This window comes from Macrobrachium rosenbergii, chromosome 51, assembly GCF_040412425.1.
Source record: "Macrobrachium rosenbergii isolate ZJJX-2024 chromosome 51, ASM4041242v1, whole genome shotgun sequence".
NCBI lineage: Eukaryota > Metazoa > Arthropoda > Malacostraca > Decapoda > Palaemonidae > Macrobrachium > Macrobrachium rosenbergii.
In genome coordinates this window covers 31,470,888-31,488,387 of record NC_089791.1, presented here as the reverse complement: position 1 = coordinate 31,488,387, position 17,500 = coordinate 31,470,888, and the positions used below count along the sequence as shown (strand labels likewise).

The following is a 17,500-nucleotide window of genomic DNA, read 5'->3' as shown; positions in this document are numbered from 1 at the left end:
ATAATAATAATAATCTTTGGAAGCTTGAATTTCAAGTCAGTGGCCCTTGTTTCATATGAATAGGTTCATCTTCTGAATAATAATAATAATAATAATAATAATAATGACAATAATAATTCTGAGTCTCTGTTGATTTATGGAGTTATTTCTTTGACTGCTGATGTTCTTTGGAAGTTTTCATTTTCCCTTTTATTTCCTGCTTCTCTTTTCTATGCAAAGGCAACTTTTGTCTATGAATATTTATTGTTATAATAACATCTCTTTTTTACAAATCCGTTCTTCGATCTATCTCTTCCTCTCTCTCTCTCTCTTAGTTTAGCCTGTCTGTCTGTCTCTCTGTCTGTCTGCAATACCCATCTCCCCCCCTCCCCCCATCTCCCCTCCCTCTCCCTCCCCCCCCCCCCCCTTCCCTCTTACAATCTATTATTAGCAACACCTGTCCTTCAATAACCCTATGAATAACACCGAATGGCATTCTCTCTCCGGGTGGCTGCCTGCCTCCTGAAGGAAGCGCAGAAGCCTCATTTAAAAAAGGGGAGGGGGGAGGGGAGGGGAGGGGAGGGAGGGAGGGGGAGGGAGGGGAGGGGAGGGGGGGAAGGGGAAGGGGGGAGGGAGTAATACAGGTGCGCGCATGACTGATAGCGTCGTCGAAGCCACTCCCTGAAATTTCGGCTCTAATTGGGCCAAGAGCGAGAGGTCCCGGGTGTGTTTTGGGGTGGGGGGGAGGGTTTGGGGTAGAGGGAGAGGGAAGAGGGAGGGGGAGCCACAGGCGGAACTTTTCAAGTTTCCCCTCCCTCGATGTTCTTATTAACCTCTCAATTGTTTCTTTTTCTTTCTATTCTTGTTTTATTGTCGTCTAATATTTTTACGTTCATTCTTCTTTCAAATTCTTTCTTTTTTTTTTATTCCCAGCCTTTCTTTCTTATATCTTTCTTCCTGTTCTCCTTCTCTTTAGTTTTTTTTCCTTCTAATTGTTAATTTTTAGTTTCCTGTAAAAGAAAACTATTGTGCCGGCTTTGTCTGTCCGCACTTTTCTGTCCGCCCTCAGATCTTAAAAACTGCTGAGGCTAGAGGGCTGCAAATTGGTATGTTGATCATCCACCCTCCAATCACCAAACATACCAAATTGCAGCCCTCTAGCCTCAGTAGTTTTTATTTTACTTAAGGTTAAAGTTAGCCATAATCGTGCTTCTGGCAACGATACACGATAGGCCACCACCGGAGGTGGTTAAAGTTTCATGGGCCGCGGCTCATACAGCATTATGCCGAGGCCACGAAAGATAGATCTATTTTTCGATGGCCTTTATTATGAGCTGTAGCGGCTGTACAGAAAACTCGACTGCGCAGAAGAAACTTCGGAGCATTTTTTTACTGATTTCTTCGTATCCTATTTTCATTTTTTATTTTATTCCTGCCATCCTTCTACTGTTCCTCCTACTCTCTGTCTATCTTCCCTCTTCTGTATAAATTCTCTCTCTCTCTCTCTATCTCTCTCTTCCACATTCTTTATAAGCTCTCTATCTTCTCCCTTCTTTATAAACTCTCTCTCTCTCCCATCTTCTTTATAAGCTCTTCATCTTCCCTCTTCTTTATAAAGTCTCTCTCTCTCTCTTCCATATTCTTTATAAGCTCTCTATCTCCCCTCTTCTTTATAAACTCTCTAACTCCCCTCTTTTTTAAACTCTCTATATTCCCTCTTCTTCATAAGCTCTCTATCTTCCCTCTTCTTTATAAACTCTCTCTCTCTTTCCTCTTTATAAACACTCAATCCTTTATAAACTCTCTCTCTCTCTCTCTCTCTCTCTTTTCGTCTTTATAAACTCTCTCTCTCTCTCTCTCTCTTCTTTATAAACTCTCTCTCTCTCTCTCTCTCTTTCCTATTTATAAATACTCTTTCTTCTTTATAAACTCTCTCTTTCTCTCTCTCTTCTTTATAAACACTCTTTCTTCTTTATAAACTCACTCTCTCTCTTTTCTTTATAAATTCTCTCTCTTTTTCCTGTTTATAAACACTCCCTTTCTTCTTTATAAACTCTTACTCTCTTTCCTCTCTCTCGCTTTCTTCGTTATAGACTTTCTCTTTCTTTCGTCGTTATAAACTCACTCTCTCTCTCTCTCTCTCTCTCCCGCCAATAAAGAGTTGAGAGCAACACCCATCCAAAACACCTGCGGCGTTTCAATCAGAACGTGGAAAGCCGCAGGTGTCCGGAAGAACTTTCTGAAGGAGTGTTCGTCGCTCTCAAATTGAACCCCGACTGCAACACCTGTTCCAGAAACAACGGAGACAACAGGAAAATTTTTAGTGGGGTGAGGTTGCTGGCCACACGTCCCTTCTCCTCCTACACCACCCTCCTCCTCCCGTCCCACAACAGTCGACTAACTTTTAGGTTTATCACTTATTGCTTAGGTTGATGAGAGTTGAATTGAATATAGAATTTAGGACAGAATTGAATATAGAATTTAGGAGGAAAGTAAGATGGAAGAAGGAGAATATGAAAGGAGGTGCAGTCAGAGGAGCAAAGAACCTCAAGTAATGCCTACAGTGCACCTCATGGTAGGTTGATGGGAGCACAATGGGATTTGAAAGAACTTGGCTAAAGCTTTACAGCTCCGTCGCGAATCGGACTCGGGACGCCTTGCTTGCGAAGTGAGTGTCCTACGAGTAGGACTGACTCTCTCTCTCTCTCTCTCTCTCTCTCTCTCTCTCTCTCTCTCTCTCTCTCTCCTGTATAACAAACAACAGCCGCTGACGACCTATCCTAAAAATTCCTGCCACACCTGAATTTTTCATCAGTCAAGCCGAAATCTCTGCTGCCGCCCTCGTAACTTGACTTCTCTCTCTCTCTCTCTCATTAAGGTTGACTCCATTCTCTCTCTCTCTCTCTCTCTCTCATTAAGGTTGATATCATTCTCTCTCTCTCTCTCTCTCTCTCTCTCTCTCTCTCTCTCTCTCTCTCTCTCTCTCTCTCTCACACACATTAAGATTTGATATAATTTCCTCTCTCTCTCTCATTATGGTTGATACCATTCCATCTCTCTCTCTCTCTCTCTCTCTCTCTCTCTCTCATTAAGGTTATACCATTCTCTCTCTCTCTCTCTCATTAAGGTTGATACCATTCTCTCACTCTCTCTCTCATTAAGATTGACACCATTTTTTCGTGCCTTTAAATGAGGATCTAATTTGTCTCAGCAATATTTAATTGCCTCTCTATTATTGTCGTTACTTCGCTGATCTTATCCCGTTCACAATATTTAATTTCACTTTTAGTTCTCTGTAAAAGAAAACTATTGTCTGTCCGTCCGCACTTTATTCTGTCCGCCCTCAGATCTTAAAAACTGCTGGGGCTAGAGGGCTGCAAATTGGTATGTAGATCATGCACCCCCCAATCATCAAACACACCAAATTGCAGCCCTCTAGCCTCAGTAGCTTTTGTTTTATTTAAGGTTAAAGTTAAGCCATAATCGTGCTTCTGGCAACCATATTGGATAGGCCACCACCGGACGGTGGTTAAAGTTTCATGGGCCGCAGCTCATACAGCATTCATTATACCGAGACCACCGAAAGTTAGATCTATTTTCGGTGGCCTTGATTATATGCTGCAGCGGCTGTACAGAAAACTCGATTGCGCCGAAGAAACTTCGGCGCATTTTTAACTTGTTTAACTTTAATTTCATTCCTTAAATCTTTGGTTCCTACCCCACTAGAAATTAGGACAGAAGGAAGCGGGCCATCCTACGTCTTCCAACCACTCAATGATATGCTTATATCCAGAGTGTAAGGGGTTAACATTAAAAGTACCATTAGTGATTTATATATATATCTAAATCAAAAATCAAATTTGCATCCTAAGAATCTTAGGATTCTTCTTTGCATTTCTTCTGTTTCTTTGCCAAACGAATGCGTCGTCTGCAAAGGTTTCTAACCACAAATGTGGTTCTCAAACTTGTGTCACCTTTGTCCCTCTCAGTCTAAAACCATGTCTCCCGTGAACCACCTTCCATTCAGGTTTTCTGGAACTAAAGAACAGTAGGCAAGACTTGATCACATAATCTATTTACACTTCTTCTCTCTCTGCACCTTTTCCCACTTTTATGTGGGGTCTCATATCTTCTTTAACAACATCCAGCCACCTTCACTTCTTCGGTCTTCCTCTCGCTCTCTCTCCCACCAGGCACCTCCATCTGCATCACACTCCCCCCCCCTACATATATAAGTCTCATCCCTTCTCATCACATGGCCATACCACTGCAGTCTTCTTCCCTGGGCCTTCTTTGATAGTTCTACGACTTTAGTAGTTCCCCTTGTTTTTTCAGTCTTGGGCTAGGTGGGAGTGCAGATCTAGAGTTCCAAAAGTGGCCATGCTTTGGTGATGTGGGAGTGCAGATCTCAAGTTCCAAAAGTGGTCACTCTTTGGCGATGCGGCAGTGCAAATCTAGAGTTCCAGAAGTGGCCACTCTTTGCCTAGGTGGGAGTGGCCACTCTTTGCCTTGGTGGGAGTACAGATACAGAGTTCCAGAAGTGGCCACTCTTTGCCTAGGTGGGAGTGCAGATACAGAGTTCCAGAAGTGGCCACTCTTTGCCTAGGTGAGTGCAGATACAGAGTTCCAGAAGTGGCCACTCTTTGCCTAGGTGGGAGGCAGATCCAGAGTTCCAGAAGTGGCCAGTCTTTGCCTAGGTGGGAGTGCAGATCTAGACTTTAGAAGTGGCCACTCTTTGACTAGGTGGGAGTGCAGAGCTAGACTTTAGAAGTGGCCACTCTTTGACTAGGTGGGAGTGCAAATCCAGAGTTCATGATATATGAAGCCTCATTTGGGTAGGAAGGACTATTAGAGATCGAAAAACCGGGATAAGAAGTCTCACATTTTGTCCGAGACAGAAAGTATCGATCCAGACTTCTGCCTTTGCAATCAGGCAAGAGAATCGTGTGGCGTTTGGAGTGAAACGCCAATGGCAGAGAGGGCTGTTCTGAAAACGGCCCATACCTACACTTCCACAATGGACAACAACCAACCCGCTTTCCATAGCAATTTCCCAGTATTCCTTCCCACGGCGATAATGCAGCGAAAATGAAAGGGCTGTTGTGGAATGGGAAGGAGATCATTAAGTTTGAGAAGCAAGGTGTCACGCCTTCTGCTCTTCCAGGTACGATCATTCCTTGACGGCGTTTCATCTCTCATTTTCCCAGCCACTGCGCGTGACACTTTCCGCTGGAATGGTTTTGTCTGAGTTATGGGGGTTTATTGGTGAAAATTTAGCAGCTAGGGTCTGGGAGTATGCGAAATTCTGAGATGAGTTAGTATATGTTTTTTCAAAGAGAAAATTGCAAAAAAAAGCTAAGAAAATGCAAAACAATGATAGGTAGTCCACAATCGGGATAAGTACGCATGAAATATCGATAACAGCGATTTTGCTTGCTAATAGGCACTGGCCCACTTTCCCGAGAGAGCACATTCCAATATGGCAAAACCTGGTGAAAGGGAAATGAACGCATCTGATCCGCCATTTCAAACCCTTTCGCCGATTTCTGCTCAGCACGCGAGAATCAGGGGACACCAATACCGAAAAATGTTAAAATTTCGCCCACAAACCTGTGCAGTTGGTGAGAGGGTGGTGATAATTCGTTCCCTAAGATCACAACGAAGGTCTGAAAAGAGAGCGAAAAAAAAAGTTAAATTATGCTGCTTGCGCATTCAAGAGGGCGATGTTCATTTCGACAGGCACTGTCTATTTCGACTCTCCTGTCAGACGATTTCAGACAAATAGCAATTAAGGTGTCTTGTCAATGTAATTAGGACTTTTAACGATGCTAAGCTAAAAATAAAATATGAAAATAAAAATAAAATACAAAATTACCTGATAAAATTTTCGAAATAGCCTTCTACTAATATATATCACGACACTTGAAAGTTAATTACATGCTAAAAGATTACATGACATGATAAACATAGTACACAGCAGCGTAAAATGACAGCCTCTAAAAAATTTATAGTGCCAAGGCTTGAGTGACATTTTGATGCTGAAAGGTTCAACTACAAGACACGCATAATACACAGCAATGTCGAATAACAGTCTCCAAAAAATTTATATCAAACTCATGAGACATTTTGAAGGTGCAAGGTTCAACTAGAAGGCATACAGGTAAAACACAGCAGTGTAAAATGACAGCCTCCAAAAAATTTATAATATCAAACTAATGAGACATATTAATGCTGAAAGGTTCAACTACAAGACACGCAGGTACTACACAGCAGTGTAAAAGACAGCCTTCAAAAAAATTGATAAAACCAAACTTAAACTTGAGAGACATTTCGATGCCGAAAGGTTCAACTACAAGACGCGCAGGTCATACACAGCAGTCTAAAAGGCAGCAAAATATAGCAGTGACGTCCCTGGCAAGACGCGAATCAAAATTAATTGTTCAGACCCGTCGTGGCACTGCATAATTCAGGCAGTAATGCCACGCTCCGCCGTTTGGCACTTGTTCAGGGACCGTTAGTCATTCTACACGAAGTATCGATTTGGGAATTATAAACTTTTTTAAAGGGACCTTTTATTCTCACTGTTTTTTTTTTTATTTAACCTTTTGTAATTTTCATCATTATTATCATCTTTGTTTGTTTATTCTTAATCGGTGTAGCGCTGTTTATTCTATTTTTTTTTTTTTTTGCTTGAAGCTTCTATTGTAAAATTGCTTGCTGACGTCCATTTGTGATATTGTTTACTTGTGCTGCTAATGTCAGTGCTGCTATAATGATTTAATTAACTGCTTTTGCTATTGGAACTGCTGCTTTTTCATCCTTGCCTTCAATACAGTACAATCTTCTACTTTGATTTTGTTTAAGATTATTATTATTATTATTATTATTATTATTATTATTATCATGTCTTCCATACTATCTTCTACTTTATTTTGTTTAAGATTATTATTATTATTATTATTATTATTATTATTATTATTATTATTATTATTATTATGCCTTCCATACTATCTTCTACTTTGATTTTGTTAGGATGATGATGATGATGATTATTATTATATTATTTTGTTAAGGTTATTATTATTATTATTATTATTATTATTATTATTATTATTATTATTATTATTATTATTCAGGACAAGAACCCTATTCAAACGGAACAAGCCCACCACAGGGGCCACCAGAGTTGAAATTCAAGCTTCCAAAGAACAGGTGTTTATTGAAAGTAACAGAAGGTAATAGGAAATAAAAAAATAAAAGTTCTGAAGAGAATAGGAAAAAACACTATAATTTCCTTTTCTGTTAGTCCCAATAATTCCATATACATCCTTTACTATTTTAGTTTTCTGAAAAGATAAACTATTGTGCCGGCTTTGTCTATCTGTCCACCCTCAGATCTTAAAAACTGCTGAGGCTAGAGGGCTGCAAATTGGTATGCTCATCATCCACCCTCCAATCATCAAACATACCAAATTGCAGCCCTCTAGCCTCAGTAGCTTTTATTTTATTTACGGTTAAAGTTAGCAAAGATCGTGCGTCTGGCACCGCAATAGGCCAGGCCACCACCGGGGAGTGGTTAAAGTTTCATGGGCCGCGGTTCACACTCATACAGCATTATACCGAGACCACCGAAAGATAAACCTATTTTCGGTGGCCTTGATTATACGACGAACAGAAAACTCGATTGCGCCGAAGAAACTTCGGCGCATTTTTAACTTTTTTTTTTATTATTATACTCGATTTGACGAATAGTGTTCTATAAAGAATACATTATATTGAACTTCGTTCTCTCCAGAAGTCATCCAGGGTGGGTTGGGATATTTCTGATTCAATCAATCACCTTAATTTTAATAAGATCTTCAAATTTTACATCGTAGGCATTACTTTCATTCCTCTTACTGTACCTCCTTTCATATTCCCTTTCTTCCTTCTTACTGTCATAGTGCAACTGCTTTGAGGTTTTCCTCCTGTTACACCTTTCAAACCTTTTACTCTCAATTTCCGTTTCTGCGCTGAATGACCTCATAGGTCCCAGTGATTGGCCTTTGGCCTAAATTCCATATTCTATTCAGTTCAGTATAAAAGACGCTTTGATTAAGCTGAAAATTGTTTTGTATCTATAGACTTTTTAGAACTTTCTTCTCTCATTCTGTCAGTCCATAACATATTTTATAGCAGATCCGAATAAGTAAAAACCATTTTTTTTTCACTTACTTTTTCCCAACACCTGAAATAATTTTCTTTTGTATTTATGAAACTTTCTTTTCTCATTCAGTCACTGTCCATAACATATTCTATCGTACATCCAAGCAAGTATAAAACATTTGTTCACTTACTTTTTCCATACGTCAGCAAATATCTAACTAGAATAGAAGAGAAGAATAGAATATAGAATTTAGGCCAAAAGCCAAGCGCTGGGACCTATGAAGTCATTCAGCGCTGAAACGGAAACTGACAGTAAAAGGTATTAAAGGCGTAACACGAAGGAAAACCCCAAAGCAGTTGCACTATGAATCAATTGTTATGAGAAGGTGGAAAGTAAGATGGAAGAAAGAGAATATGAACGGAGGCACAGTAAAATGAACGAAAGGGGTCTGTAGCAGCTAGGGACCTAAGACGGGACGCTGCAAACAACCTTATTAAGTAATGCCTACAGTGCACCGCATGAGGCGCACTGGCGACATTACCCCCTTACGGAAGCAAATGTCTGACGAAGAGAGGAATGTCGCCAGAGTTAAGGGAACATTTCAGCCTTCACATTAAAAGTACTGGTTATTCAGGGCTAGGCTTCCTACCCCACAAACGTGACTCCTTCATCTTTTTAATAATTATGAATAGGGGGGGCCGCGGGGGTGGGGGAGGGGGGAGGTCCATTACAATACATGTTTTATTAAAGAGGTTTCAAAAAGAAGAGTGATTTCTCACTGAAAGGAAGAGTGGGTGATGAAGACAATAAATTGTTATTTAGTTATTTTTTTTAACGTACAAAAATATGAGGGAAATTTGAAGTTAATATCTTGTTAACTATTATTATTATTATTATTATTATTATTATTATTATTATTTATTATTCAGAAGGTGAATCCTATTCATATGAAACAAGCCCACCGAAGGGGCCACTGACGTGAAATTCAAGCTTCCAAAGATTATTATTATTATTATTATTATTATTTATTATTACTCTGAGGATAGAACAGAATACAGAATTTAGGCCAGGCGGCTGAGACCTATGAGGTCATTCAGCGATGAAACGGAAACTAGTAAAAGGTCTTGTTGTAACAGGAGAAAACCTCAAAGCAGTTGTTTTCAATTGTTAGGAACTCAGGGTTAAGGAAAGTTATCTTTAATTGTCTTAAAGAAATTTTATCCCTCGTTTGTATTCGTCTACTCGTTTTCAAGATATTTTAATCATATTTTTACCCATTTCTGAGATATTCCTTCTCGTTTTCAAAATACTTCTACTCGTTTTCAAGATATTTTTATATTTAAGAAAATATCTTGTGCTAATCGTTTAAAGAAATTTCCAAATATTCTTAATCGTTTCTATCTGTTTTTTCAAATTTTTATATTTAAGAAATTTCTAATCGTTTCCAAAATAGTTTACTCAAAAATATATTTCAACTCGTTTTCGAGACATTTCTACTCGTCTACAAGATATTTTGAATGTTCTTCAAGATATTTCTCCTCGTTTCCAAGATATTTCCACTCATCTCCAAGCCAATATTTCTACTCGTCTTCAAAATATTTCTACTCGCTTCCAAGATATTTCCACTCGTCTTAAAGGCATTTCTACTCGTTTCCAAGATATTCCGACTCATCTTCCAGACATTCCTACTCGTTCCCAAGATATTTCTACTCATCTTCAAAATATTTCTACTCGTTTCCAAGATATATTTCTACTCGTTTCCAAGATATTTCCACTCGTCTTCAAGATATTTCTACTCGTCTTCAAAATATTTCTACTCGTTTCAAATATTTCTACTCGTTTCCAAGATATTTCCACTCGCCTTAAAGATATTTCCACTTGTCTTAAAGATATTTCTACCTGTCTTCAAGACAATATTTCTACTCGTCTTCAAAATATTTCTACTCGTTTCCAAGATATTTCCACTTGTCTTAAAGATATTTCTACTTGTCTTCAAGACAATATTTCTACTCGTCTCCAAGATATTTCGACTCGTCTTCAAAACAATATTTCTACTCGTTTCCAAGTTATTTCAACTGGTCTCCAAGACAATATTTCTACTCGTCTTCAAAACAATATTTCCACTCGTTTCCAAGTGTCTCCGAGACAATATTTCTACTCGTCTTCGAGACATTTCTACTTGTCTTCAAAACAATATTTCCACTCGTTTCCAAAAGTCTCCAAGACAATATTTCTATCCGTCTTCGAGACATTTCCACTTGTCTTCAAAAGATACTTCCACTCGTTTCCAAGTTATTCCAACTCGTCTCCAGGACATTCTTTCACAATTAACCCTTTCTTTCCAAGAATTCCTTACCAGCCAGTTCTTGCAGCCGAGGACCACAACACGCGGAGATTAAGTCGAAAAGTCGAAAATCCCACAGAACCTGTACTGAAAGTGACCTTTACTCATTCACCCGGCCAGCCAGAGATTCTTCCCCTTACGCGCTGCCCTGGAAAAGGCAATACTATTTCCCAAACATATTCACCAGTTTTCATCGTTGGTGAATAGTTGATGGGCACAGCGAGAGGGCACTTGAATTCTTCATGGGCACACGGCGGCTGTCTAGCGTAACTGAACTCTGGGGTATTCGAGATTTCACACCTCGATTTGACAAATACTATTGCGAGGACAATTTTCACTTTTCTTTTTATTGCACGTGGCTGACACTCGTTTGATCTGGTTTTTTGGTGATGGTATTTCAATTCTCGTTGTATTTTGTTATTGACTTACGTTTTTATCTATTTTTTATTAGTTTGTTTGTTTATTTCTTCTTTCCTGTTACCTTTTGTTACTTCTTTCGAATGAACACCCTAATATTCTTTGGAAGCTTGAATTTCAAGTCGATGGCCCTCTGCGGTGGGTTTGTTCCATAAGGGTAGGGTTCATCTACTGAATATATGTATATGTATATGTATATGTATATATATATATATATATATATATATATATATATATATATATATATATATATAACTGTCTAAATATTATTCCCAGGTTCGAATCCTTGGACAGGCAGATGCACTTATTCAGTTACTCGCGATGTATAATGAATTCGACAGAAAATGGTATTTGTGGTAATATATATATATATATATATATATATATATATATATATATATATATATATATATATATATATATTCTTTAAGACCCCACGAACGTCAATTTCCCAAAAAGCAAGCAACTACAAGAATCATTGACAAAAAAAAAAAAAAAAAGCCCACTTGAGGAAGAAAAAAAAAAAAAATTCCGGGAGGTGGCGACATTAGTACGAATTACGCCTCTTTTGCAAGTCTAAGCGAGACCTGCGGATTTCGTGTCATGCCTAGACTTGGCCGAAGGAATACGAAGCAAACAAATTAAAATGAGGAGGTGGGGATAATGTATTTATTATCGCAGTACGCTGCTTTTGTTCGCCTCAAGAAATATCTGAGGACAACCTTCAGTCAAAATGGTCTGATTTGTAATATACAAGTAAAAAATGCGCTGAAGTTTCTTCACCGCAATCGAGTTTTCTGCGCAGCCGCTACAGCGTATGAACAAGGCTACCGAAAATACATCTGTCTATCGGTATAATGCTGTACGAACCGCGGCCCATGAAACTTTAACAATGGCCCGCTGGTGGCCTATCCTATATCGTTGTCAGATGCACGATTGTGGCTAACTTTAACCTTAACTAACATGAAAACTACTGAGGCTAGAGGGCTGCAATTTGGTATGTTTGATGACTGGAGGGTGTATGGTCAACAAACCAATTTGCAGCCCTCTACCCTCAGCAGTTTTAAGAGCTGAGGGCGGACAGAAAAAGTGCGGACAGAGAAAAATGCGGACGGACAGACAAAGCCGGCACAATCGTTTCTTTTACAGAAAACTAAAACTCGGCTACTGAGCCAAGCACTTGGATACTTACAACACTGAAAATAGGGAGTTAGAGTGGTTGGACAGCAAAAGATTAAAGAGAGGAAGCGGGAATGGAGGTCAAGTAAAAGGCTAAGAAGTGGGTTGCAGCTAAGGGTCGAAGGGACGCTGCAAAACAACCTTCATCAATGCCTGCAGTGCGCCACGTGAGGTGCACTACGGGGACAACAGTGGTAGGATGGACATTTTTTGGTCAATTATGACCACAGGAGTCTGTGGAATCTTCCTTAATAATAATAATAATAATAATAATAATAATAATAATAATAATAATAATAATAATAATAATAATAATAATAATAATAATACCTGCAGGATTTTGGAGTCTAGATATAAAAAATCATATACAGATAGCTATCAACATCTGCTCAATTTGTTATCTCGAAAGCTTCTTATAATAATAATAATAATAATAATAATAATAATAATAATAATAATAATAATAATAATAATAATAATACTCCTTAGGCTTCCTACAACCCAGACATCATTTACGGAACAAATGGCATAGGAAAATGATAATCAGTCTGTACACAGAATAACACCTTGACATTTGCAATCAAATAACGACGAGTCAAAATTCATTTAATGTCCGGCAGATCTGATTTTCTGCTCCCGTAATTTTGACACGTGATTCAACGGGAGGCACCGGGATGACTGACGTGTTTGCGTCAAGTGGCGTCGCAATAGTTGTGGTCATTGTGGACTTCGGAAATATATGGATTTTTAAAAGCGTTGCTTTGGTGAGAATAGAGACTGATTATTGTGTGAGTGAACAGAAGTAAAATGAAAATCAGTTAGACTGAATTGAAGATCAGCTCAATAACTCATCACAGTACAAAAATTAAATTGCATAAAAGGAATAAAATCCATCCATAATTGGCATAAAACTGGAGTAAAATCCATCAATAAATGGTATAAAATTGGAAGAAATTCATCAACAAATGGTATAGAATTGTAATAAAATCCATCAACAAATGTTACAGAATTGGAATAAAATCCATCTAAAATTGTTATAAAATTAGAATTATAAATGTAAAATTGGAATAAAATCCATCTACAATTGATATAAAATTGGAATAAAATCCATCTATAATTGGCATAAAATTGGAGTAAAATCCATCAACAAATGGTATAAAATTTGAATAAAATCCATTAATAAGTGCCATAAAATTGGAATAAATAAACTCCATCAACAAATGGTATAAAATTGTAATAAAATCCATCAATAACTGGTATAGAATTGGAATAAAATCCATCTATAATTGGTATAAAATTGGAATTATGAATGTAAAATTGGAATAAAATCAGTCTACAATTGATATAAAATTTAAATATCATCCATCAACAATTGGCTCAGAAATGGAATAAAATCCATCTACAACTGAGATAAAATTGGAATAAAATCCATCAATAAATGGTATAAAACTGGAATAAAAGCCATCAATAAATGGTATAAAATTGGAATAAAATCCATCTACAACTGATATAAAATTGGAATAAAATCCATCTACGGTTGAGATAAAATTGGAATAAAATCCATCAATAAATGGTATAAAACTGGAATAAAATCCATCAATAAATGGTATAAAATTGTATTAAAATCCATCTACAATTGATATAAAATTGCAATAAAACCCATCAATAAATGGCATAAAATTAGAATAAAACCCATCAATAAATTATATAAAATTGAAATAAAATCCACCAATAAATGATTTAAATTGGAATAAAATCCATCTAAAACTGATATAAAATTGGAATAAAACCCATCTACGATCGATATCAACCTGGCATAAAATTCAGAGGGAAAATAGAGAGGGAAAAAAAAAATCATAGATCAATCGACGTCTAAAACACCAGACTTTGTTTTGGCAGTGGGCGTGGGTGAGAGGGTGCCAATGTGGCATGGGGGAGGGGGGGTGGAATTGGGAGGTGCCATGGCGTCAGGAGTGAGTGAGTGAGTGAGTGGGTGGATGGGTGAGGGGGAAGGGGGGAGGGAGAGGGGCCATTAATGAAAAAGTAATAGAGATGGTGAGCTGTGAGAGAGAACAGTCAAAATGGCGATTGACATTAGCGGCATATCATTAGCATTTACATCGACATGACCTTTATTAACGAGGGGAGGAGGAGGAGGAGGAGGAGGAGGAGGAGGAGGAGGAGGAGGAGGAGGAGGAGGAGGAGGAGGAGGAGGAGGAGGAGGAGGAGGGTTGAAAAGGATGGATGGATGAAATATTCAAATCTCGCTCCTTCCAGTAAATGCATGACTACATAACTATATATATATATATATATATATCATACACAAGCAGATTTTTGAAAGCACATCAGCACACACACAAACACAAACACACAAACACACACACAAGTCGTACGCCCATACGCATAACAATGCCGGCGTCGCCCATCCCCCATCCCCCCCAACAAAAAAAAAAAAAAAATAGGAGAGCGGGAGTCTAAATCATAACTAATGCCCTGAATTCAAACGCATCATCCTGAATACACCAGCTCATGTCATTTTAATTTGGATCTCTCTCTCTCTCTCTCTCTCTCTCTCTCTCTCTCTGTTCTCTCTCTCTCTCTCTCTCTCCTGTTGTTGTTCTTCTTCTTCGTCTTCTTCTTCTTCTTTCTGTTTTGCTGTGATTACTGGAATTCTCTCTCTCTCTCTCTCTCTCTCTCTCTCTCTCTCTCTCTCTCTCTCTCTCTCTCTTTTTCTTCTTCCTACTATTCTTTCTGTTTGCTGTTGTGATTGCTGGAATTCTCTCTGTGCCCAATTTTGAAAAACACCACTCACTATAAACACCCACTCTCTCTCTCTCTCCCCCTCTCTCACTCTCTCTCTCTCTCTCTCTCGCCGCTGGCCTACATTGTTCGTGCTAAAGGTTTGTAAGCTTTTTATGTGTGTGTGTATGCAGGTGAAATGTATTTTTTTTCCTGTGAGTTTCAGAATTCATGTGAAGACCAATTTTTTTTACTGATTTAACCTCCTATGCATGGAATGTCAACAGTTACTGGAATTCTCCTGCCACTGGAACTGGAACATAAAATTCAGGCCGCAGGCCAAGCGCTGGGACCTATGATGATGAGGTCATTCAGCACTGAAAGGAAAATTGAGAGTAAAAGGTTTGAAAGGTGTAACAGGAAGGAAGCCTTTTGCAGTTGCACAGTCGATCAATTGTTAGAAAAAATTTACAAAAACTGAGTATATTACTATTAGGAACTGTTACGCTAAACCCTCTACATAACAAAATATCTGTAAAATATACAAAAACTGACTATATTATTATAAGGAATTGTTATGCTAAAACCTCTATATAACAAAATATCTGCAAAATTTACAAAAACTGACTATATTATTATAAGGAATTGTTATGCTAAAACCTCTACATAACAAAATATCTGCAAAATATACAAAAACTGACTATATTATTATAAGGAATTGTTATGCTAAAACCTCTATATAACAAAATATCTGCAAAATTTACAAAAACTGACTATATTACTACTAGGAATTGTTACACTAAAACCTCTATATAACAAAATATCTGCAAAATTTACAAAAACTGACTATATTATTGTTAGGAATTGTTACACTAAAATCTCTGTATAACAAAATATCTGCAAAATTTAAAAAAGAATTAATGGAGAGGGTTTAGGAAAGTAGGATGGTAGAAAGAGAATATCAATGGAGGTACAGTAAATGGAATGAGAGGGGTTGCAGCTGCTAGTTTGTGACTTTGAACTTGTCAGTAACACTTCAGGTTCCTGTTTGGTCAGTCTGTCAGTCTTCAGATGTCACTGTTTTGGTCAGTCTGTCTCTTCAGATGCCAGTCATCAGACGTCAGTCTTTAGTTGTCAGTCAATGATATATCAGCCTGACCGTGTTTATTTTCTCCTAGTAGCTAAGTACTACTCTCACGTATTCATCAGATATTCTCTCTCTCTCTCTCTCTCTCTCTCTCTCTCTCTCTCTCTCTCTCTCTCTCTCTCCTCAATCTCTCTCTCTCCCTCTTTCTCCCCTCAATCTCTCTCTCTCTCTCTCTCTCTCTCTCTCTCTCTCTCTCTCTCTCTCTCCAGTAAATTTATGCAACTGCGTATCAGTTTAACGCTGAAATGTATGCAATAATCGTTTTCAATGGAGGAAGGCTCAACTTGCAATTGTGATGAGCTAGCTTGTCGGGAGTAACGGAGCTATTTATAGAGTACCTCATGTTTATTAGCGAAGGGATATATATAATTTAAGGAGACACCTTCATTATTCTTTGTAGTTGAACAGACTTACAACAGGAAAACCCTATTTTCGGTGTCTGATCTTAGATGCTGCAGAAAGCCTATTTGAGGTGTCTGTGACCGTTGATGCTGCGACGCCAGTTTACGGCACATGAACCAATCGACTAATCAGTCGTATTGTGTGCGCTTCCTGAAATGTAAACGATATATACGCAAGGTTCTGTAATTTTCTGTAATGGCCGACTTCAGCTTCAGGTGGTGAGTACTTAAAATCATTATTTTTTTATTTAGTTATTTATCTATTTACTTATTTATTTATTCATTAGTTTATCTATTTATTTATTTATTTTTGCGCACGAACACTAGTGATTATGGCCGTTTATCTAAAAAAAAATAAAATTAAAAACCTTGGTTTATCTTTCTTCTTTGTATGCTGCTTTCTCTTACCGCCCCTTGCTATAATAAATCATTATTCTTCCCCTACCCCTCTTACTCCCCCTTCCTCCCACCCCACCCCCTGACAACTCAACCCCCAAACTCCCTCTACTCCCTACCCCTCAACCTCAGTTTCATCAAGCCAGCATAGTCTTCTCTGAGTCGCCTACGCTCTGCTGAGCGTTCTTCTTCTTCTTCTTCAGATTCTTCTTCTTCATCTCCTTCTTCTTCTTCTTCTTTTCTTCTTCTTATTCTCATTTTTTTACTTCATTTTCTCCTCCTCCTCCTCCTCCTCCTTCTTCTTCTTCTTCTTCTTCTTTCTTTTCTGTTCTTCTTCTTCTTCTTTCTTCCGAAGACCTTTTTCTCCTTCTTCTTCTTCTTCTTCCGAGGATTCTTTATCTTAAGTCTTCTTCTCCTCCTTCTTCGGAAGATTCTTTTTCTTAAGAGTCTTCTCCTTCTCCTACTTCTTCTTCTCCTTGTTCTTCCGAAGATGGCATCCACGACACTAACCACTATACCAGCGACCGGTATAAATAAAGAAAGAAAGAAAGAAAGGAGATAGGGCCAGACACTCGTACTGTGCCCCAAAAAATACCGGATTGTGATAAAGACGATTTTTAACATTAGTAAGCATAAGTAAATAACAAAAAACCTTCGCAAGGATTATCATCTCTCGCTGATAAGGAACTATGAGGTTAATCTCTTCTTTCAGTAATTCGTGTTATCTTCTGTAACTTCTTCTAAAATAC

General features: G+C 38.1%; 1 long non-coding RNA gene across 1 annotated transcript in view; it reads right to left on the bottom strand.

Annotated features, from left to right (window-relative positions):
- The window catches only part of LOC136833283 (uncharacterized), a 241,806-nt gene that overhangs the window by 70,872 nt on the left and 153,434 nt on the right, over nt 1-17,500 (bottom strand). Inside the window, exon 2 of the long non-coding RNA XR_010851401.1 lies at nt 5,590-5,645. This is a non-coding gene — a long non-coding RNA (uncharacterized lncRNA). The remainder of the gene's footprint in view (nt 1-5,589; nt 5,646-17,500) is intronic.